Source organism: Dipodomys merriami, unplaced genomic scaffold (assembly GCF_024711535.1).
Source record: "Dipodomys merriami isolate MVZ:Mamm:240054 unplaced genomic scaffold, mDipMer1.0.p SCAF_62, whole genome shotgun sequence".
NCBI lineage: Eukaryota > Metazoa > Chordata > Mammalia > Rodentia > Heteromyidae > Dipodomys > Dipodomys merriami.
In genome coordinates this window covers 2,383,400-2,408,162 of record NW_027206202.1, presented here as the reverse complement: position 1 = coordinate 2,408,162, position 24,763 = coordinate 2,383,400, and the positions used below count along the sequence as shown (strand labels likewise).

At 54.7% G+C, this 24,763-nt stretch overlaps 1 protein-coding gene across 2 annotated transcripts in view; it reads right to left on the bottom strand.

Moving 5' to 3' along the window:
- The window catches only part of Gsg1l (GSG1 like), a 92,313-nt gene that overhangs the window by 56,441 nt on the left and 11,109 nt on the right, over positions 1 to 24,763 (bottom strand). The window lies entirely within an intron of this gene.

Below are 24,763 nucleotides of genomic sequence, written 5' to 3'. Positions count from 1 at the left end.
CACTCCTGTGTGTCCGGCACTGTGGAAATGACAGCGTGGATTCTCATCTTAGAGATGAAGACTTGGAGGCCCAGGAAAGGTGAGGACCTCAAATAGGATGTGGTGGATCCCGGCACCCCACACTCCAGAGCCCTGCCTCTCATCAAGTTGGGAGAGATGGAACTTGTCAGAAGGATCTGGTGCATTGCGTTCAATGCCAGGGTCCCAAAGGCAGTAGCAGCACAGAGTCTGCGAAAACCAAAGAGCCTCCTCCCCCATATTCCCAGACCCTTCTGTGGGGACATCAGGACCTGCCAGCCATAAAAGGATTTGAGCAAAGCGTGGGCTTGGTGCCACTGGCTCACTTTTGTCAACCTAGCAACTCAGTTACTAATTCCTCCAAACCCAGCAAAAAAAAGTCTGTGAAACTGTTATCTCTTGGACTTTTGACTCAACCAGCAAAAAGCCAGGCATGGCTCAAGTAGTAGAGTGCTAGCTGTGAGCAAGAAAGATAAGCAGAAGCCTAAGGAGTGGAGTTTGAGCAGGGGAGGAGGGAGGGAGGGAGGAAGGAGACGAAGGAAGAGGAGGAGGAGGAAGAGGAGGAGGAAGAGGAGGAGGAGGAGGAGGAGGAGGAGGAGGAGGAGAAAAAGGAAGAGGAAGAGGAGGAGGAGGAGGAAGAGGAGGAGGAGGAAGAGGAGGAGGAGGAGGAGGAGGAGGAGGAGGAGAAAAAGGAGGAAGAGGAAGAGGAGGAGGAGGAGGAAGAGGAGGAGGAGGAGGAGGAGGAGGAGGAGGAGGAGGAGGAGGAGGAGGAGGAGGAGGAGGAGGAGGAGGAGGAGGAGGAGGAGGAGGAGGAAACGACTTATAATTCCACATGGAAATGTCAACAAGATATTCAGGCTGCTGGTGGGCAGGGCTACCTGCCCTACCGTTTCCTAGGGTTCCTGAGGACCCTGAGGTGTTAAATCACACCGAGTGATTGTCCCCCCAAATTCCCTCCCAACCTCAGATTCTCCTAGGAGGAAATTCCAATTTTATGCTCGTTTGATCTTGATGTCTCTCAAATACTGATTGCCTGCTTTAAAAAAAGAGAAGGCTGGCCACCAGCGGCTCACACCTTCCATCCTAGCTCCTCAGGAGGCTGCAATCTGAGGATCGTGGTTCAAAGCCAGCCCAGGCAGCAAACTCTGTGAGACTCTTACCTCCAATGAACCACCAGAAAACCAGAAATGGGGCCGTGGCTCAAAGGGGTAGAGCACCAGCTTTGAGTACAAGAGCCTAGGGACAGCACCTGAGCCCCAGGTTCAAGCCCCACAACTGACAAAAAAAAGAAGGGAAGGGAAGGGGGCAGGCACAGGGGTGGGGGTGTGAGGGTATAGAGTGGGGTGCAAGGAGGAAAAATAATACAAGAAGAAAGGCCGCTTGTCTAGCCAACGTCTGATTAGGATTGTTTTCATCTGGTGCTTACACATGCACGCATGCACGTGTGTGTGTGTGTGTGTGTGTGTGTGTGTGTGTGTGTGTGTGTGTGTGTGTGTGTGTGTGTAATTTCAATTTCAGGCACAGCATATTCGTTTTCCGTTTCTAATTGTGATCTAAGGCTTCCCTTTTCTATCCGTTTATGGGTGGAAAATACGAGCCAATACAGAACAAGACAGTCCCTGCAGAGGAACTGAGTTTCTAGAAGTTCTATAGGATGGACCAAGCCTGAGACACACAGAGATAGAAGAATCCCACGTGGCTGTCTCGCTCTGGGCCAAGAGCTCATGGCCACACAGCAGGCCACGCCACGCCACGCCTCGCCACGCCACGCCTTGCCACGCCACGCCTCACCCACCCCCTGCAAGACCCTTCTCCTCCTGGTCTGTAGGAATGACATTGTTGGTTTGTTCAGGGCGCAGCCTGTGCGAATGTCCCCAGCCGCCATGGATATTTTTAGAGTAACAAATAGCCCAAACACAGGAGGGAAAGAGAGTTAATCCTCTGGCCAGCCGCCCTGTGGTGCGCGGCCAACGTTCTCACTGGGAGTGATGTTATTTGTTAATCTTCCGACAGTATCCCCAAGACTTGCTGGGGGGGGCAGCAGACAGCCCAGGCAAGCAGGGGTCTCCCAACTCCTCCTCAACAGAGGGAGAGGCTCGGGGCCTGGCGGAGCCCAGTGAGGCTGCGGGAAGGTGAGCAGCAAGTTCAAGTTCAAAAGCAGCAGATCTCGGACACCAGAGCACTCGAAGGTGCAGTCCCTGGGTGCTGTCCTTGAACAAAGCCGGCTACAGCAACACATCCCGTGGGAGGAGATCAGAGAGTGCCACCACAGGGGGACACGGGGACACGGGGACAGTCATGTAAACATGGAGAACCGGGAGCTCAGGGCCCACACGGTCAACTCAGAGGGGCTGACCCCGTCTCAATTAGAGAATGCAACAGCCAGGAAGGACAGCTCACCCCTAGCAGCCCAGCGACTCGGGAGGCTGAGATCTGAGCATCCAGGTTCAAAGCCAGCCTGGGCCAGGAAAGTCCCGGAGACTCTTTATCGCCAAGGAACTACCAGAAAGCCAAAAGTGGAGCTGTGGCTTAAAGTAGTAGAGTGCTAGAGCCTAAGGACAATATTCTGAGTTCAAGCCCTAATACCAACACCACACACACACACACACACACACACACACACACACACAAATCTGCTCACACTCTGCCACAGGGGCCCCGGTAGACCCCAGGCCCGAATTCAGTCCAGCAGCCTTCACTTGTCCCAAGAGGCCTGCATTCCCATCCAGGGTCGCTGGGTCCCACATTTGCAGCGATGCAGGCTCCAGGGGTTCCTCTGGCCCGTGGACCCAGCAGTGCGAGGTCGACAGCACCCCAGCAGCCCCAGACGCCGCCCCTCACCCAGGAGGAGACGGAAACTCGGTCGGTGGAGGACTCGCCCGTTAAACACCAACCAGGTGGTCTCTCCCCCCACTCACAACCCTCACACGGAATGCCACCATCGCCCCCCCAAGTTCCAGAGAAAGTCCAAGCGACGCCCCCTGATGCCCACCTGTGCACACTGCACGGGCTTCTCCCTGCTGCTGTAATAAGACACCATGCTCACCGTGGCTTAGGGCAGGCTTGGCAGGTGTAAAGGTCCTGTTTCGCTTCTCTCAATCTCTGTGTGTGTGTGTGTGTGTGTGTGTGTGTGATTTATCTGTCTTTATCTGCCTTTTGGGGGGCACAGAAATGGAGGGACCAAGGGTGAACAAATGCAGCAGTGGTCCCCACTGGACACTACGTTGAAAATGAACGGTACAACTTGTGGGTAGGGACGGGAGAGGAAAATCTGGGAGAGAGCAAGGGAAGGGGTGACATTGTCCACAACGAAATGTACTCTTTACCTGATTTATGTAACTGCAACCCCACTGTATAGTACTTTTATAATAACAATTAAAAATATTATGTATATATACATTATCTGCCTATATATGAATCAGTATATGTCTATCTCTGACTGTCTGTCTGTCTCTCTTTCTCGCTGCATATTCATGGAAGACTACTCTTCAGACTCACATGATTAGGTTGAGTTGATTACATAATTATGAGAACCCCAGATTATCTCATCTCAAAACCCATAGGGCAATCCCATCTTTAAAAAAATTAACTCGCCTTGAGCCGAAGAGCTCAGGGACAGTGCCCAGGCCCAGAGCTCAAGCCTCACAACCGACAGAATAAAAAATTAAAACACACCCCTCTTGCCCAACTTTGCCCACCACCACCACCAAAGCCTCAGGACCTGAAATGTTCTTCCTCATCCAATTCCTACTCCTTCCTGGCCTAAGATGGGAGCTCCGGACATACCTGCTGAGCAGACCAGCACGCCTCCCATCCTGTGCTCACCAAACCTCCCCTGGGTGCCAGGCCCTTGGCTGGGCTCTGACGTGCTCGGCTCTCTCCTTTAATCTCTTCCCCAAGACGATCAGGTACAGACCACTGGGTGGTGAGACGCTGTGGTAGGAAACACTGCAGGCCTCACGGGGTCCCGGATGGACCCTCATCCACCCTGCAAAGTGGAGACCGCTGTGCACTTACCCACCTCCAACAGGAAGTGAAGGCCAGCCAGCCCTTCTACACTCACCCCATTGGCCAGCCCGGTCACATGACCAACCTAGCTGCAAAGGAGGCGGGAAAGGCATGGGGCAGGGGGCCGGGGAGATCTGCACAGAAGAGCTCCTGACTACTGAGATCAAGGCAGTAATTACAATCTCCCTCATTTTACAGTTTGAAGAAATGGGGATCCTGAGAAACAGAGGCTTTGCCTGAGGGTGTGTGTGGGTGTGCCACACACATTTATGTGCACACGCCTTGTCTCTATGCAAACCAGGCTCCTCACAGAGCAAAGTGCGGGATCTGGCTGTGTGACAGCTGGGATCCTGTGCTGGGACAAGTCATGACCCCTGCACAAGTCCACTGGGAGTTAACCTCAAGTCTCGCCATGTCAGCCCGTCGGTATATTCATAAACATCCCAAGGATGACAGAAGGCAGATGTCGGGTTGCTAATTCTCCTCTCCAGAACTATTGCAAGAGGAGAAACTAAATCTACTTGTTCTTTTTCTTTTTTTTTTTTTTTTAAGCAAGTCATCAGATGAAGCTTGAACAAAAACCAATAACTTTCAAGATCAGCAGCTCCCAAAGCTTCCCATGGCCGCTCTTGGAGTGTCATTTCTGGGGTTTATTTCACAGTTGTTTACTGTCGGGAAAGAAATATTGCTTCTACCAGCCTTCATGCTTCCCTCCTCCCTGTAGCCTTCCCCCCCCCCCCACGATGGGTCCCTTCTGCCCTGTTGCTTTGTCATGCAAGATAAAAAATACCCTCGCTGTCTCCCCTCCAGTGGTCCTGCCCATCATCCATGAAGAAGCAGCATGCCCTCCCCCTCCCCCCCACTCCATCTCCCACCCCTCCCCATCTCAGCAGAGGTAGTGCCATTGCTGGTGAATTCTCCGTTCTCCAGGGCTGGTGTTTCAGGCTCATCTGGGGCTTTCTGTTTCCCCATCCTCAGTGGGCCACCAGCGGGTTAGCAAGGAAGATGGAGTTTTCAGAACTCTTGATTCCTCACAGCCCGGTGCTTTCTCTTCTAACCAGAGAAGAGCTTGGGACTCTGGGTTTCCTTTGTGTCACCCTTGCTACACACACACACACACACACACACACACACACACACACCCCGTCAGCATACAGCTAAGTCCATTTCAGCATGGCTTTTCCAAGAAGGAGGAGGTATGATGAACGCCAGCCCGGGATTTTCTTCCCCAGGGCAGGTGTTTTTCCTCCTCACCCCCCGTGACATCAGCCTGCCCGCGTGTGAGCATGCGAGCGCGTGTGTGCGCACGAGACACCCCAAGGTTGTCAGCCACCGGCGTGCAGCCTGGTGACAGAAGCTGTCTGCTGTCAGCCCCAGCATGTCAGAGAAGTAGAGTGAGACCACACTGCGCATACGCACGCAGGATGTTCACACGCACCGCAGAGAGGGCGGGCGGAAGGCAGCTCCCGCTCACCAGAAATGTCTCTGTTTCCACTTCAGCAAGACAAGAAGCCCCTCTCCCAGCCACCGCCTCGCATCCGGGGATCTGAACCACAGGCACCCGTTGTGGGCGGCGTGGGTATCAATCCAGCAAGGGCCTAAAGGGCCTAAAGGCGGTCCTGACAGACTTCCCGTGCCTACCTCCCGCAGCCTGGCACCCGGGGATCCACCTGTCACTCAGCCACCTTCAGGTCTGTCCTCACAGCCGCACACGTGCACAGCAGCTGTGAGCAGAGCAGGAGCCCCGGATGACTCTACAGACACACACACACACCCGTACCTCAGTTCTGGATGCAATCCAACCCCAGGTAATCATGAAGAACCTACTAAGTGTCAGGTACAAATAGAGGATTGCCAACGTGGAGAAGAAGGAGGAGGGGAGAAAGAAGAAGAAGGAAGAAGGAAGGGAGAAAGAGGAGAAGGAGGAGGAGGAGGAGGAGGAAGAGAAGGAGGAGGAAGAAGAGGAGGAGGAAGAAGAGAAGGAGGAGGAGGAGAGGAGAAGAAAAGAAGAAGAAGAAGAAGAAGAAGAAGAAGAAGAAGAAGAAGAAGAAGAAGAAGAAGAAGAAGAAGAAGAAGAAGAAGAAAGAAGAAGAAGAGGAGGAGGAGGAGGAGGAGGAGGAGGAGGAGGAGGAGGAGGGGGAGGGGGAGGGGGAGGAGGAGGGGGAGGAGGAGGGGGAGGAGGAGGGGGAGGAGGAGGAGTTCATCACAGCACAGATAATAAATAAGTAAACAACCAATGATGATCTAGAACCAGGGAGCGTCTATGAAATCAGGGCTCTTTTCTTCTCTGCTAGGAGAACATTGCAGCCACAGAGAGGTCAAGGGGGAGAGAGTATCCCAGACAGAACTCATGTCAAAATGTTATCAGACACTTTGTATTCATATACTGTTTTGTAGAATGGGAACTTCTTTGTACAGCTACTTAAAGATAATAAAAAATTAAAAAAACAAACAAACAACAACAACAAAAAAAAAGAACTCATGTCACATCCCGAGGTCCTGGGGCAGGGTTGAGCTTAACGTGCTGGAGCAACAGCCGAGCATCTGAGTGGGAGGTAGGCTGAGTGACTGGAGTGGGGGGATCGGAAGGCTGGGGGGGGGGGGGTTACTCAGACCTTGGGGTGTGGAGAGGTGGCAGTGTAAAGGTGCTGTACTGAGTGAGCTGCGGGGCGGGGGGCAAGCCACGGTGGGGGTGGGGGGATCCAAGCAGAGGAACTTTTCGATGCTTTTGCATTTGGAAGATCTGTCTGTGGAGGCTGGGTGTTTGCAAAAGATGGAGCTACTCACACGATCTGAGCGAGGGAGGTGGCTGGGAGAGCACTCCGGGCGAGGGAATCGCTTGCTAAATCGTACAGTAAGAACTGTAGAGAGGGGGGACCATCTGGAGCCAGGCATGCTCTGTACCCCGCCCCTGCCCCTGAGCACAGCCCCTCAGCCCCAGCCCCTCCCCAGCCTCAGTCCTGCCAGGCTTCCAAAACCCTCCACAGTCCCAGGATGCAGACACGGATTGGCCCAGCGCACACGTCACATGGCCAGGCCTGGTAGCCAATCAGCATGGCGGGAAAAGCATGGCAACCTGGGCAAACATGGCTGCCATGCTGTGTGCAGCTGGGGAAGCCCTCAGGGAAGAAAGGCCTGGGCTGAGCAGGGCTGCCCACCTGTCATCCCTGGCCTCCCCCCAGCCCCCACCCCCCCAGGCCCCCCAAACTCCCCAGGGGCAGCCTTGGTGCCCTTCCACCTCCATCCCTGTCTGCATCTCAATCGCTCACCCAAGCCCACTGAGGAGCAGGGCCCGGCCAGGCCACAGAGTCCTAGAGCCCAGGGAGATTCCTGTTTGAGGCCACAGTCACCCCAAAAGCAGATACTAGAGGGGAAAGATCAAGGGCAAAAGGCTGGGCCTGGGGGGAGGGGAGGACAGACCCTAAAAAAACACCATGACACTGGCGGAACATTCTAGAGGGCCCATGACAGGTGTGGTGGGACAGCGGGCCCGACCCACCCCACCCGGCCCCAGGCACTCAGGTGCAGGTAGAGAGGGCCGGGGGCTGGGCCTGGGTCCTGCAGAGACCTGCTTGCTTTGAGGATGCTGGGGTGGGGGGAAGGATGGGTGGGGCGGGGGGAAGGACGGGTGGGGTGGGGGGAAGGACGGGGGGGGCGGGGGGAAGGATGGGGAATCGGGAGCTGAGCCCAGGCCGGCAAGCAAACCACAGCGTCCCTCCCCAGGAACCACATTCCACCATGTCCCCCGCAGACCCTGAGATCTGATCTTCCCCGGCTTCTAAGCCACCGGGGTGGGGGTCACTCGTCACAGCAGCAACAGGAAGCTTGTGACGTGCCGTGGAACCCAACGGGGAGACCTGGGGACGGGGGGCGGGGGGCGGGGGGCAGCGGGCCGCACGGAGGGAGGCGCCCCAGGGCCTCGGGGCACGGCGGGACCCGCACCCTTGGCACGGACGCTGGCACAGCATCCAAAGGCAGAGAGGGAAGTCCACAGGGAGTCTGCCCGGTGAGGGGACCCCTGAGGTGCCCCAGGCCACACACCACAGACCCAGACACCTCTCCAGAGCAGCCCCACTGCGGAAGACTGGAAGATACACACACACACACCACACACACACCACACACCACACACACACCACACACACACCACACACACCACACACACACACCACACACATACCACACACATACCACATACATACCACACACACACACACACCAAACACACACCACACACCACACACACACCACACACACCACACACACACACACATACACCACACATACACACACACATACACCACACACACACACCAAACACACACCACACACCACACACACACCACACACACACACACACATACACCACACACACACACACCACACATACACACACACATACACCACACACACACACACACCATACACCACACACACCACACACACACACACACACACCACACACACACCACACACACACACACACACATACCACACACACACACACATACCACACACATACCACACACACACCACACACCACACACACACCACACACACACACCACACACACCACACACACCACACACACACACCACACACATACCACACACATACCACACACACACATACACCACACACACACACCAAACACACACCACACACCACACACACACCACACACACACACACATACACCACACATACACACACACATACACCACACACACACACACCATACACCACACACACCACACACACACACATACACACCACACACACACCACACACACACCACACACACACACACACATACCACACACACACACATACCACACACATACCACACACACACCACACACCACACACACACCACACACACACCACACACACACCACACACACCACACACACACCACACACACACACCACACACACACCACACACACCACACACACCACACCACACACACCACACACATACACACACACATACACACACACATACACCGCACACATACACATATATACACACACACCACACACACCATACACATACACACACCACACACACACATACACACACACCACACACACACATACACACACACACCACACACACACATACACACACACCACACACCCAGGCCTAGGACCTTACAAGGAAAAGGACTCGGTGCAGGTTGTAAGCTGGGGGCTGTCCTGGAATCTCCAGATGGGTCCCACTGAGTCACAGAGCCATTCCAGAAGGGGGGCGGGGAGATTGGGGGACAGACACAGCGATGAAAGCAAAGGAGGAAAAGGAAGGGTGGACAGGAACAGGAGGAGAGAAAGGGGGCCAGGAGGAGGAAGGGGATAGGAGGAGGAGGAAGAAGAGGAGGAGAGGGAATGAATGGGGGAGGAGGGGGATCAGGGAGGGGGGAGAGAAAGGAAGAGAAGGAGGAGAGGAAGAGGGGGGAGGAAGGGAGGAGGGAAGGAGAGGAGGGGAGAAAGGGCAAGGAAAGGGAGAGGAAAGGCGGGAACAGAATGAAGAGCAAGAGGAGGAACATGGGAAGACCGATCACCTGCTTCCTCCCCTCCTGTCAGCCCCTGGCTGCCCCGGTGGAGGTGGAGCGGTGAATGGCTAGCATGTCGCGGTGGTGGTGGTGGTGGTGGTGGTAGGGGGTGTCTGGGAGGGGAGCAGGGGCCTGGTGTCAGATTTCTCTTGCCGCAATGCCAGGAATGGAGCCTGGGCCTTACCAACTCCGTCCGGATGGGTTTCACACCCGGATCCTCGGCTCTCAGCCTCCCGAGCATCTGGGAGGACAGGTGTGCGCCCCTGGACACCCGGCCTCTCCGGCTGAATCTCTTTTTCAACATTTTTCTCATTTTATTCAGTTATTTATTCACTTCGCCAGTCCTGGAGCTTGAACTCAGGGCCTGGGCGCTGTCCCTGAGCTGCTTTTGCTCAAGGCTAGTGCTCTACCACTCGAGCCACAGCGCCACCTCCGGCTTTTTTCTTTCTGCTTATGTGGTGCTGAGGAATCGAACCCAGGGCCTCAGGCATGCAAGGCAAGCGCTCTACCACTGAGCCACCTTCCCAGCCTGTTGAATCTCTTGATTCTTTTTATTTTTCAAGTTCAACTTCAAGGGACAGCTCTTTGGCCCAGAATATCCCTGCAGGCTCTTCCTGCTTTGGGCCTGGGCTGGGGACGTGGCATCTCGGACCCTGAGCCTCGGGCAGCATGGAGCCCGGATGCCCCTATCTGGCTGGGAGAAGAGGAAACGTTTGGAGCTCACTGAAGTCCATCAACTCCCCGCGTGGACGTACACCCCAACTCACGCAGCTGGCCACAGAGTCCATTTAAAGACACAAAGGGAGCCCTGCCAACGGTACCAGCCAGCCAAGCGTCCGCTGCAGCCCGTGTCCTTAACGGAACCTTCTAGATGCGGCCATTTCCGGGCTTTGGGAATCTCACTCAGCGAGTTCCCGAGCCCTGCAGGGGCTCCGGGGTCCATACCAGCTGGGGTCTCGTCTGTCATGCATACATACAGGCACCATGGCCGCTCCTAGCCACCCCCAGCTTCTGAATCTCCAAAGTCACCGCCTCCTGCAAGCAGACATCCTCCACCCCCCTCGCCTCCAGGCTGAGTCAGACACCCTTCCTCTGCCTCCCACCACCCCTGAAACAGACCCTATTAATACCCATCACGCGGTGTTCTGGAGACGTGAAGCTCTGAAAACCACAGCAGCCCTGGGAAGAAAGCGGGCTGAACATCGAGGTTGGTCAAACGGGCGCTGTGTGGCCTAAGGCCAGCTGCTTGACCTCTCTGAGCTTCAGAGGCCCTCATCTGTGAAGCGGTGGCAAGACTGATTAAACACCTGGTGGGTACCAGGCCAGGCTCAGCTTTCTGCTAGGTGCTGAGCAGGAAACTCATACCTGGTATGGAGGAGAGGGACCTGAAAGAAAATTTGAGGTTGAAGAAGTACAAGGGTGATCTGAGCTAGTCTGGGGGGAGCGGCTAGAGAGGGTTCCTTTGAGAAGGTGAATTGGTAGAGAGACATAAAGTAGGAATAGACAGGCAGGTGAGGAGAGAAGAGCTATGGAGGAGATCAGGAACAGAAAGAGCCTGTGCAAAGGTCCTGAGACAGGAAGAGAAATTCCTCTCCCTGAAGCCCAGTGATGTTCTGGAGTAGAACCACTGTGTCTCTGGGTCTCCAGGGCCCAGCGCGTTGCCCTGCAACCATGTTTGTTCAGCCCCCCCAAAACTAGACCCTGAGGCCCTCCCCCGTCTTGAGTCTCCACAAGTGTGAACCGACACAAACCTTTTCGTAAGTTCATTCAGTCAGGTATTTCGTGACAGTACCAGGAAGCTCACGCAGCCGGGAAACACAAGCATGTAGACCATTCCCCCGCAGTACCAGGTATCAAGGTTTGAGGTAGAATATTTGTGGCCCAGCCCCCCCTTCCTCTGTGTTACTGGGGACACCCAGCCCCCCAGGCAGGATGCAAAACTCTTGCCAACAACGTGACAGTGGCCAGGCCAGGGCTGAGGCTGTGAAGTTATGATGGAGTCCGTGCAGAGCCCTGGAGCCTGGCCTCCTTATCTGAAAACTTCCAAAAGCAAAAACAAACTGGGGCATGGCTCAAGCGGTAGAGCACCTGCCTAGCAGACACAAGGCCCTGAATTGCTGTGGGTGCGCTGTGGATAGGGGGGAAAATAGCAGCACTCTAAGAGGAGGGGACTCACAGAGGTAACGAGGTCCCTGGGAGGGATTAATGCCACTCTCCTGGGGTGAGCCAGTCCTCTCGAGAGTGGGTTGTTGGTCTGGGAACGTGGCTCAGTGGTAGAGCGCTTGCCTAGCAGGGTTCGATTCCTCAGTACCACATAAGCAGAAAAAGCCGGAAGTGGTGCTGTGGCTCAAGCGGTAGAGCGCTAGCCTTGAGCTGAAGAGCTGAGGGACAGCGCCCAGGCCCAGAGTTCAGGCCCTAGGACTGCCAGAAAGAGTGAGTTGTCTTCAGAGACGGGAGCTGGCTGCCTCCTTGGCCCCGGCTCCGTGTGTCTCCCTGTCCCGGGCCCCCACCATGCCCTGCCCCCCGGGCCTCCTCAGCCCTGAGCTAAATGCACTGCATTGACACTTACCCAGCCTCGGCGACCTCGTGACAAACACGCCTGGCAATGGCCAGCCACATCACTGTGACTCAGGGGACTCTTTGTCCAGCGGCACAGCCGCAGCCTGACCGATACAGGACCGGGGACAAAGCTCTAAGGCCTCAGGGCAGGAGGCAGCCAGGAACACAAGGAATGAACAATTTACATCATTCTAGAATGGCTGCCAGGAACCTTCTGGAAAGAAGGGAAGCTTGGTGGGGGGCAGGGGGGGTGAGGCCTGTTAATCCCCTGGCAAAACTAGCAGGAAAGCAAGACTTCAGTCAGCAGGGACAATACATAAACCAACGAGCAATAATGTGTTCTAATAAAACTTTATTTATAAGAACCACAAGCAGACAAAATAAGGTCGATATGCTCAACCATACTGAACGACACAGTGATGGCAATGATACGCCCTGCCAGGATTCGAACTTGGGGAATCATGCTTGCTCGACTGGTGCTCTAGGACTTCAGCTTCGCCTCCATCCCAGCTCTTTGCTGGTTAATGGCAAATAGAGCCTTGTGGGATTTTTTTCTGCCTGGGTTGGCCTCCAACTGCAATCCTCAGACCTCAGCCTCCTGAATAGCTAGGGTTATACAAGTGTGAACCGCCAGCTCCTGGCTTCACCTGTTCTGCTTTTTGTTTTGTTTTCATAGGGACGCACTGTGTAGAGGATTCCAGGGCTGGATACAGCTTCCCCTGGAGGCTGGCTGGAGTCCAGCTTTTATGAGCATCGCGGATGACCTCGCTGGCATTTGAGCAGCCAGATTTTCGAGATTTGGGGCCCTCTTTTTTTTTCTTTTTTGCCGGTTGTGGGGCTTGAACTCAAGGCCTGGGTGCTGTCCCTGAACCTCTTTGTGGCTCAGGGCCCAGTGCTCTACCATTTGAGCCACATCACCACTTCTGGTTTTTGAGTGGTTAATTGGAGATCAGAGTCTCATAGGGACTTTTCTGCCCGGGCTGGCTTTGAACCATGATCTTCAGATCTCAGCCTCCTGAGTGGCTAGGATGACAGGCGTGAGCCACCAGCGCCTGACAACCCAATTCTAGTTTTCTTATAAGCCTCTTTCCTGTTCCTGCTGGTGACAGTTTTACGGATCACGGGGTTTTATAGGACATGTGTAGCCAGCCTGCCAGTGGCCATCCGCCCAAATGGCTCCTTCATCTAGCTCAAAATAGCATCACATTCTGACAAAAGGGGAAATCAAGGCTGGGAGGTTCTGTGAGCCACCCAAGGCCTGTAAACAAAGCCCATCTTTATCTGACCCCTCAAATGGCCAGCCCCCCACCCCGTCTTCTTGCGGAGTGCCAAGCTAGAGAATCCTGGAATGAGCCCTGCTTTCTAGGGCTGATTAGTCAAAACCTTTATGCAGAACGCATAGACATTGAGAAAGAAGCCAGGGAGAAAAATTCAATGCTTGACCTTCAAGAAAATGTCTCCCTATCCGCGGGCAAATTGAATCAAGTGTAATTTCGATGACTGGGAATATCAAATCAGGTGGATTTTTTTTCCCCTCTCCCCCTCTTATTAGAAACTCCAAAATCAATAGGACCTGAAGAGAAAGGCCAGGGGTGAAACCGTGATTGTGCTCTTGGTCCCAGTGCTGCTCTGGTACGATCGTTTAAAGAAATCTGTACACTGCCGTCGAATAGAAGATGAGCTGCGTGTCGCCGAAGGTCAAAGGTCTGAATCACAGGGACCCACAGAGATTCAGCCCAGAGCACAACCAGGAGCAAATGTCAAGGAAGATATGAACAAGAGAAGCACTCGGCCAATGCTGGCAGGAAGATGGACTCGGTAGCCACTTTGGAAGTCCATCTGGTGCTCCGGGCGGGGGGGGGGATCCCTCACCGGAGCATCACCCCCTCCCCCGCCGAAGGCCTGTACCCCACAACAAGCTGCACCCCAGATGAGACACAGACAAGAATGCCCACTGCCACCTGGCTGGCAGAGGCCAAGGTACTGGATTGACCAGGGCAGCTGTTACCCGCAGAATAAATCCGTCACCGACACACGAAGCTCCTCACAGAAATCTACGCAGTATCTGGGTCCGCTGGCTCACGCCTGTCATCCTAGCTACTCGGGAGGCTGAGACCTGGAGGATCACAGTTCAAAGCCAGTGCAAGGTAGAAAAGCCTGAGAGATTCCCTGTCCAATGAAGAGCAAAATGAAGAGCAATGAAGAGTGGGAGAGCACCAGCCAAGCAAGCAAGTCAAGGAAGTTTGAGTCCCTAAGTTCAAGCCCTGATACCACCAAACACACACACACACGCACACGCACACACACACACACACACACACACACACACACACACACACACACACACACACACACTCCTACTCCACCCCTCCTATCCCAGCATCAGTACCTATCATCTCCTGGTTTACCTAATTCTTTTTACTGACAGGAGCATATCCTAAACACTGGATATTCCACAGTTTACGGAACCACAGCTGTTGCTGACCAACTTTTTGTACCTCCCTTCCCAGCTTTGAACACACTCTGGTGTGTCTCTGGGCATGCATGCGGAGTTAAAACCGCAGAGCTGGTGGACATGAACAGCGATGAGTTTTAACCAACATCACCAGAACGATGCCCACCGTGGCGGCAGCAAGGCCCTTGGATCCTGGATGGCTCTCAGAGACCTATATGCTGAAGAATGAGTCCACAAGAAAGAAGTGGAACCTTTGGAGAGGTGTGGCCTGGTGGGAGGAAGTTAGGTCACTGGGGGCGGGACTTGATGGAGATGCTGGGATGGCTTCCTGTCCTCTTCATCGCTGTTTCCTAGCCACCATGAGGTGACCAGGTCTCCTCTTCCTTGTGCTCCTGCCATGATGTTCCATGCTACCTCAGGCCCAGGGCTATGCTGGACTGAATCCGTGGGGCAAAGTAAACCTTTCTCTTTTCTTTGGTCAGCTGTGGGGCTTGAACTCAGGGCCTGGGTGCTGTCCCTGAGCTTTTTCTCTCAAGGCTAGCACTCTACCACTTTGAGTCACAGCTCCACCTCTGGTTTTCTGGGGGTTCACTGGACATAAGAGTCTCACAGACTTTCCTGCCCAGGTTGGCTTTGAACCTTGTTCTTCAGATCTCAGCCTCCTGAGTCGCTTAGGATAACAGGCGTGAGCCACCAGCACCCGGCTACCTTCCTTCTTTTTAAAGTGAATCAGCTCCAGTACCTCATCATAGCTACAGAAATCAGAGTAACCCATCCCCCACCACAACTAGGAGATGATAGTGGTCTCCTATGTGGTCGTGGGGCCTGAACTCTGGGCCTGGGCGCTGTCCCTCAGCTCTTCAGCTCAAGGCTAGCACTCTACCACTTGAGCCACAGCGCCACTTCCAGTTTTTTTCTTTTTTGCTTATATGGTGCTGAGGAATCGAACCCAGGGCCTCATGCATGCAAGGCAAGTGCTCTACCACTGAGCCACCTTCCCAGCCCTATGCCTTTGTCTTTAATGCTTTCTTTATTGTTGTTTGTTACCACCTGGAGGAAGGAGAACCATTACGGGATCATCCATCTCCAGGTAAAGAGACAGAGAGGCTCAAAGAACAGAGGGTTGGGTCCAAGTCTCTCGCCCCCTAAGCCTCAAAGTCTGGCTAAGACTCGAGATATGACCCCTTCTAGCCCCATTACCTTGGGACTGGGATGACCTCCTATCCCCCAGATTCAGGACCAGGTGAAGTGACATCAGCCTGGCTCCGGGAATGACCGACATGTGGAGAGACAAAGTCAATCTGTGCCTCCACAGAAATCATCAGCGAGCAAATTAGCTGAATGGAACTGACAAGGTGCCACCAGCGACTCTGATGGTGAATCAGGTGAACTTGCCCCTGAAGTGTGCAGGAAGCAGGGACGCCACAAGGGCCCAGCGGCTCCCGAGCAACTGGCCACGGAGCCACAGAGGGCCAAGAACCAGGCGAATCCCTCCAGATGCAAATGTAATAATGAATGACAACAGGGCCCAGAACACCAGGGTCTAATTACCAGAAAATCAACCCAGGAGAAGGAGAGAAGAGGGCAGAGGGGGTGGGAGGAGGCACTTGCTGCTTAGGGAAGAGAGAGCAGAGTTTGCCACCATGGAGGGGGCCCCGTGCTGAGTGACCTTGAATAAACTGACACTCTTGCTGTAGAGCACCACCATTGTAAGGCATCCCTGGGATATTGACTAGATAGGATCCTGGGCTGTGGAACACAGTGGTTCAGGCTGTGCACAAACCAAGACACTGAGGTGAGGTTGTGCAGGGCTCCAGGCCCTCTTTCTCTCTGCCCAGGGGATGGGGTGTTCCTCAATGTCCCCAGTACCTAGCAGGTGCTCAGTCGCAGCTGCTGGATGGCCCCCGGGCCAGCCACGGGGCAGCTGGGATGCAAACTCCTCCCTCCCCCATGGATAAACACTCAACAGGGCCTGTGACATCTCCAGGCAGAATCTGATGTAAGGCAGACACGAGGCCCACTCCCAGTCCAGGCTCAGGTGTGTGAGCGTTTATTCTGGCTGCTCATGCATAAAGTGCCCCGCGGCTCTGTCTGCCCATCCTCCACCTGGCTCCTGACCATCCTGTCCCCGTCCCCTGTCCCATGGCCCCACCCAGCACTGACCACACCTATCCCAAGCCCCTGTCCCCAACCCCGACCCCAGCCCAGCACAGAGAGACACTATTGGCTCTCAGGATGCACCTGGCAACCAATGACTGAAGAGAGTGCACCGGGCTTCTGCCTTGGACTCCAGCAGAGAGAAGGGCCTCCACCCCCTGCCTCTCCTGGTATAATTGGGAATGGCAGGGTCTGAATTGTGGGGACACAAAGGGCTGACAGCTGGGGGGATGATGCTCCTGTCATCCTGACAGCCCACCCCCCTCCTGGGACTGCGACAGGAGTTAAGAGGTGACTGGCAACCAAGGTGGAGAAATGCCATAGCATGTGCTGGGTGGAGGATAATGAGCTCAAGAGCAGCATTTCCTGCCACACAAAGAAGATATCAATGCTCTCTGGCTCTCACAAGGATCACGCAGCCAGCCCTAGGACACCCGTGATAGAATCTCATCAGACAAGCATGGCTTTGCGTCCAGAGGCCAGTCAATATTGAGCCATACTTGACTCCCAAGTGAACGGTCTTGTGGAGTCTTTATTACCCACACTCCCACTCTCTCCCTGTCCGGTAGGAGCCCCCAGATGGCCAGGGACCGGGCCCCATCAGATCTCGCTATCCTGGGTCCCAGCAACATGACAGGGGCTCAGTCTTTGTCTGTGGTAGAATGAACAGCAGGCTGTTAAGATGGCTCAGCTTGGGCCTGAGTTTATGCTTCACTGGGGTGAGGTGCTGCCCACACTTCATCGAATGGCCATGGCAGAATGGCTTCTGGGGTGGAAGCAAATGGAGGAACGTATGAATCAGCTCTTGCTGCTACAACCAAGAGTCCTAAGGGAAAAAAAAATCTCAGAGGCTCTCAAGACCACAGGCTACTTCTTGTTTCTCTTTGTGCAAGGGCATGAGGGTGGGGTCCTGAGCTGGACTTAGCTGGTTCTGGCTGCACCGGGCTCCATTTATCTTCTCCCTCTGGGGTCAGACAAAAGGGACAGCCAGCAGCTGATGTGTCAGGTGGCCGCAGGCAGGGATCCTCCACACCCGACTGTGTTGTAGGTATGGCGTCGTTTTTTAATTTGTGTTTTTGGTGAGTGTACCGGTATTGGGGTTTGAACTCAGAGCCTCCGGGTCTTGCTTGACTTTTTTGTTGTTTTTCTCAAGGCTGGCACTCTACCACTTGAGCCACAACTCTACTTCTGGCTTTTAGGTAGTTTATTGGAGATAAGAATCTCACACACCCTCCTGCCAGGGCTGTTCTTGAACCTCGATCTTCAGATCTCAATCTCTGGAATAGCTGGGATGATAGGCAAGAGCCACTGGTACCTGCCCCTACATCCACTCACCCTTCAAGAGTCAACACAGTGGACATGAGCAGTCTAACATCGAGGGGTCGGGAGTTCAGCCCTTCAGAGACACAGGGCCATGGTAGGAGGGGGTGAACTCAGCCAGCCCTGTCCTGGGGTTCAACATCATGAATTCAACCAAACTTGGACTGAAAATATTCAAGGGGGGAAGGGGAGTAGGGACCAAAAAAAAAACCCCACAGAAAACCATTACTTTTACAGAATGTTTTCTCATCATTATCCCTCAAACAGCATAGTATGACAACTATTTGTACTGCAGTTGCATCCTATTAAGCGTGCTCAGTAATCTAGAGATGACGGATGGCGCACGGGAGAATGAGTGTGAGGCTCTGTATGAACACCTCCTGTTCTCAGGTTCGGGGACCTGTGTGGGATCACCAAACGCCGTCCCAACAGGATCTCAGGGACAGCTGAGTCGGTGCGGGAACACCACCCACCACACTTGGCCATCCCTCACCCTCTCCTCTCCCCTCCCCACCAAAGTCCAGAACCTTAGTCCATGTTCTTCAGACCATCCTTCCCCATCCTCCTCACCACTGAGGTAGGTATGCGATTCGGGCCAGCCAATCAGAGAGTGATCCGTACCTTGAAGATGACGGTGATTGGCTCAGGAATACACCCAACATCCAAATTGGACCAATGGGAGCCTTCCCTGAGCCTTTTGGCTTCAGTGCTCTCTGGCAGGAAAGGTTTGAGGTCTGGCTCACAAAGAGCAGTACTGAACCCCACAGGGAGCAGCCCGGGCCAAAGAGCAGCTGAGGCTGAAACATTCTGTGCCTCCCTGCCCCAGCAACCACGGTCGCCGCGGGTGAAATGTGGCGGGTGTCGGCAAGGAGCTCCGCGTTCGGGGTTTATTTGGGGTTTCATTTAAACTTGATTTGATTCTCCGTTAACTTGCATCCTAATCTTACAGCCACATATGGTTAGAGGCTACTGCAGTCCACAGAACAGAGAGAGAGAAAGACTTGAAGCAATTGTCAGATTTTCGTGACTGTTCGGCTCCCTGTGTCTGTGAGAAGCAAACGCCACCCTGACTCTGTAGTACATCAAAGCCCACAAGTTTTCTCTCCATGGCTTAAGCTAGTAAGGATCTGCATCCCGAGGAGCGGGGACAAGCCAGTCCATTCCAGAATAATCTACCTTATCTTGCCAGGCCCAGCAAGCATTGGAGAATGTACGTGAAGCATTGGAGAATCAGAGTCCCCTGGGTTCAAATCCTCCTTGTACTCATTACTGGCTGTGGTGGCTATGGGATGCCTCCATTTCTTTACCTGTCTGGAGCTGTGGGAATGAAAGTCTCTTCCCAGGCATAGTTTGGGGATGCTGTCTTTTAAGGGAGTGAGAGGGGGGTTGAAGGTCGCCCTTATTTCTCCCCACTATGGAAGTCATGTGACATTCCTGCCCATGACGTCTCCAGAACTACATGAGACATGTCTTAAACATGTCCTTGTGCTATTTTTTTTTCAATTGTTTTCACCCTACCTATCAGGGAACGAGTATGCAAAGCAGCAAAGGTACCGGGGACCCAGCCAGGACGGAGTGGTGGATTTGGGATGGCCGAGCGTGCGCCCTGCCACCACATTATTCTGTGCGTGGCTTTTAAGCGCTGTCCCTGGAAATGATAAGAGAAATATTAATCAGAGTTAGGAGCTCACTGGGTAACCAGGCGATTTAAAACCCAGGCAGTGTTGCTTCAAAGCCCAAACTTTTTCACTTTTTAGAGAAAGAAAATGTGTTCCCTTTCTTTTTGATGATGATGATGATGATGATGATGATTTTTTTTTTAAATCCTTCTCTGAGGCTTGCGTTACCACGGAGGAGAAGAATCCCAGTCGGAGCTGGATGAGCTGCTGGGGCCGCTGGAGCCAGCTCGAGGCACAGAGCCAGCCCCGCTGTCCTGAGGGGGATTTGGAGAGCCTGGGCTTAACGGCTGTGCTTCACCTCCAGGAACATGCTGGCTGGCAGGATTGGTGCTGAGGCTCCCTGAGGCCAGAAGGGTATTGATGGGCGGGGCCACATCAGCGTCACCAGAGCCTGCCACCGCTGGTGGCACCTGTGACGCCGGCCTGCCAATGGCTCAGTGTGGAAAGAGGGACCACGCGCCCCCCCAAACACACCCAGGCCTGGCCTCCCTCCAGCTCCCCACGCCCTGTGCTGCCCCTACACATCTAAAAAACAGAGACGGTGATGCCTATAGCCCGCACCCAAAGAATGGCACGGCCACACAGGCCCAAGTCCCATGGAAAAGATCCTACCAGAGCCGGCAGCCCACACCTGTAATCCGAGCTGCTCAGGAGGCTGAGAGCTGAGGATCAGGGTTGAAAGCAGGCCCAGACAGGCAAGTCCATGACACTCATCTCTAACAACTGCCAAATAACCACTTGTGGAGCTGCGGCTCTAGCTTTGAGTGCTAATAAGGCTCAGGGACGGTGCCCAGGCCCCGTGGTCAAGCCCCAGTGCCAGCGCGTGCGCATGCGCGCACACACACACACACACACACACACACACACACACACACACACACACACATACACATACATGAAGAAAGGGAAAAAAAGAATGAAAGAAGAAGCAGCAGGGAGGAAGGAAGGAGGAGGAAGAGGAAGAGGAGGAGGTAGAGGAGCAGGAGGAGGAGGAGGAGGAGGAGGAGGTGGAGGAGGAGGAGGTGAAGGAGGAGGAAGAGGAGGAGGAGGAGGAGGAGGTGGAGGTGGAGGAGGTGGAGGTGGAGGAGGTGGAGGTGGAGGAGGTGGAGGAGGAGGTGGAGGAGGAGGAGGAGGAGGAGGTGGAGGTGGAGGAGGTGGAGGTGGAGGAGGTGGAGGTGGAGGAGGTGGAGGTGGAGGTGGAGGAAGTGGAGGTGGAGGAGGTGGAGGTGGAGGAGGTAGAGGTGGAGGAGGTGAAGGAGGAGGTGGAGGAGGAGGAGGAGGAGGAGGAGGAGAAGAAGAAGCTGCTGCCAACAGGGCTGGGGTGAGGCTTTGAGATTCTGAGTTCTTCCCCAACCAAGAACAAAGAGTTGTACTAATGGCAGCCGTGGCCATCTTCGTGACCAGAGGAAACTGGGTCCGCCCTCGGTGCGCAGTGGGCGGTGGCCGCGGCTCTTGGAGGTGGCGCTGACAGGTTCCTCTCCTGTCCCGGGCTCTGGACAGCTGTGGTCCTTCCGCTCTGGGCAGCCGCCCAGCCCGGCCGAGCCCAGCCCAGGCCGCCACCAGAGCCTGTTCTTGGGTGGCCGTGGAGGGGCGGTGAACGCACAGGCCCAATGGCGGGCAAGGAAGCCTGGGGCACAGGAGGGACAGATGGAAGGAGGATGGGTTCGTGGATGAGGCTGGAGGAGGGATGGGGGGGAGATGGAGGGATGCGCGGAGGAGGGGAGAGGAGGTGTGGGCACAGGACACGCAGCGCGAGTCAAGGGCTTTATTCTAGTACTGAACACCAACTACCCGGGGGACCACAAGGACAGAGCGTGTGTGTGTCTGTGTGTCTGTGTGTCTATCTGTGTCTATGTGTGTCTGTGTGTCTGTGTGTCTATGTATCTGTCTGTGTCTATGTGTCTGTCTGTCTGTGTCTATGTGTCTGTCTGTGACTGTGTGTCTGTATGTCTGTGTGTCTATGTGTCTGTCTGTGTGTCTATGTTTCTGTCTGTGTCTATGTGTCTGTCTGTCTGTGGCTATGTGTCTGCATGTTATGTGTCTGTGACTGTGTGTCTGTGTGTCTGTGTGTCTGTTTCTGTCTTTGTCTATGTGTCTGTCTGTCTGTGTCTATGTGTTTGTGCATCTATGTGTCTGTCTGTGACTGTGTGTCTGTCTGTCTATGTGTCTGTCTGTGTCTATGTGTCTGTCTGTGTCTGTGTGTCTGTGTGTCTATGTGTCTGTCTGCGACTGTGTGTCTGTGTGTGTGTCTGTCTGTGTCTGTGTGTGTACACACTGGTTATGCTGGTGTTCACTTCCTGATGGACAAAGCAGTTTCTGATGGAAAGCAAACTCCACTCCGGGCCCCGGGCAGTGATGCAAAGGGGAGGTGCGCTTTCCATATCCACCCCCCCATCCTCTTCCCCACCCCACCCCCCGCAAAGGAGAGGGGCACCAGGTGGGCCCTGAGACTTCTGGAGTTTCAGGCAAGAATTATAAGCCCCATGGCACGTGGGACAAATAAGGGCTTCCGAGAGAAAGAGAGAGAGAGAGACAGAGACAGAGACAGAGACAGAGAGAGGAGGGGAGGGAGGGAGGGTGGGAGGAAGGGAGGGTGGGAGGGAGGGAGGGAGGGAGGGAGAGAGGGGGCAGGCGGGCAGGCGGGCGGGCTGGGAAGGTGGCTCAGTGGTAGAGCGCTTGCCTTGCATGCATGAGGCCCTGGGTTCGATTCCTCAGCACCACATAAGCAAAAACAAACAAAAAGCCAGAAGTGGCGCTGTGGCTCAAGTGGTAGAGTGCTAGCCTTGAGCTGAAGAGCTGAGGGACAGCGCCCAGACCCAGGGTTCAGGCCTCATGACTGACAAAGAGAGAGAGAGAGAGAGAGAGAGAGAGAGAGAGAGAGAGAGAGAGAGAGAGAGGGAGGGAGGGAGGGAGGAAGGGAGGGGAGGGGAAGGAGGGGAGGGAGGGGAGGGGAGGGGGGAGAGTAGCCAGAATTCATCTCAGGCAGATTGCAAAGACAGCTGCGTGTCTCCTGGGTATCCAGGAGGCACAGAAGAAGAAGAGGCAGCTCCAAGTCTTTGCTAGAACGTTCCACTCCAGTAAGCACCTCCGGCGCTGGGAAGCAGGAATGGCTGCTGATGGGTGACAGGCTTGCCTTCTTCACATGGCTGTCGGTCAGACCCGGACGCACACCCACGGAAACACGTGAAGGACACCGCCACACGCCACGCCCACGCAGCGCCACGCCACGCCCACGCAGCCCCACGCAGCCCCGAAGCCCACAGTGGCTCTGGAAAGCTGGAAAGCACACCAGCCTGTCCTCTGGCTGATGACGGGGCCTGGGCACTTGGCACTGCCTCAGAGGTGTCCCATGAATGGGACAGACAGACAGACGGACGGACGTAACCCAGCCTCATCCCACTGAAGTCTCTCCCTTCCCAGTATAATCAAACAAAAGCCAGTTCCTTCCCGGGTCTCCGTAATGGAAGTATCTTAACTGTTTACACCCCAGACTAGCTTTCCCTCAGTGTCACCCCATCCCAATGTGTCAGCCGACCCCTGCTGGTGATACCTTTAAGCTCTACCCTAAACCCTTCCAGTCCCCTCCCTCTCCCTGCAAGGCCAAGCCTCCCATTTCTGCCTCTAACCACAGCCTCTCGGCTTCCACCACGGATCTCTGGTTCCATGTGTGTCATATCTCCACGCTGCCTAAAAACTCTCAGAAAACCCCCTTCCCCAGCAAACCTGGGGTCTTTCCTGCCCAGGCTGGCTTTGAACCACGATCCTCAGATCTCAGCCTCCTGAGTGTCTAGGATGACAGGCGTGAACCACCGGCGCCCGGCTACATTTTTCACCTGCTCCTTTCCCCAGTGGGATTCGGACACCTCCAGGGCCCCCCGCCATCACTCTGTACCCCAAGTTCTCCCATGCTGCACGCCATCTACACCCCTGATCCACATCCCCTTCCCTCTGGCAGCGCAGGATCCGCGGGGACCCCCAAGCCCCCTCCCCAGTGGCACGTGGTCCCTGGCAGTCAGACATCCATCTTCAGCTCACAGATGGGGAAACTGAGGCTCCCTGGGGCAAAGTGATCCATCTAGGAGTACACTCAAATACCGGCAGAGGCAGGACTTGAACTCGGATCCTGTGTGGCTTCTCCCATGCCCCCCCAGGTCTCCCCTACGCTCCCGTTTGCCCCTCACTGGAAAGAAATGGCACGAACATCCGCACAGGAGTGGGACTCGGCTTCCAGGAGGGGCGGGGTCTGTCTCCATGGTTACAACCAAACCTGAACAAAGCCACACCGCCTTGCATGGAGCCACCGTCCTCCTGAGGCGCTGGTGGCTCACGCCTGTCATCCTAGCTACTCAGGAGGCTGAGATCTGAGGATTGTGGTTCAAAGCCAGCCCCGGCAGGGAAGTCCGAGAGATTCTCATCTCCAATGAGCCACCAGGAAACTGGAATTGGTGCTGTGGCTCAAAGTGGCGGAACACTAACCTTGAGCAAAAGCAGCTCAGGGACAGTGCTCAGGCCCCGAGTTCAAGCCCTGCGACCAATAAAACAACAACAACAACAACAATAGTAATAAAATATATAAAAATAAAACCTAGCGGGGTCTTTCTCTAACCCTAGCAAAGGAGGCAGAAATAGAGTTCCTCTCATCGCCCAGCCTCGCATCGATGCTGGCTCACGGTCGGCTGTCAACTGTCCAAGAGGCTGAGGCTGAGCTGGAGGCTTACAGGAAATGCTATGTGATTGGCTGAGGATGCATAGCGGGGACTTCCTGTGAGAACAGGAAGTGTCTCCATGACACTTGAACTTGATGGAGTGGGAGGCATGGTTCAGGAGGTAGAGCACCAGCCAGTGAGTGAAAGTGTCAGATACAGAGTTTAAGTCCTGGTCTTGGACAAAAGAAAAGAGGCCTTTGAAGAGGGGACACAGGTCTAACCTTTTTTCTTTGAGACAGCGTCTCATGATGTAGCCCAAGCTGGCCTCAAACTCCAGATCCTTCCCACCCAGCCTCCCAAAGAGTGCAG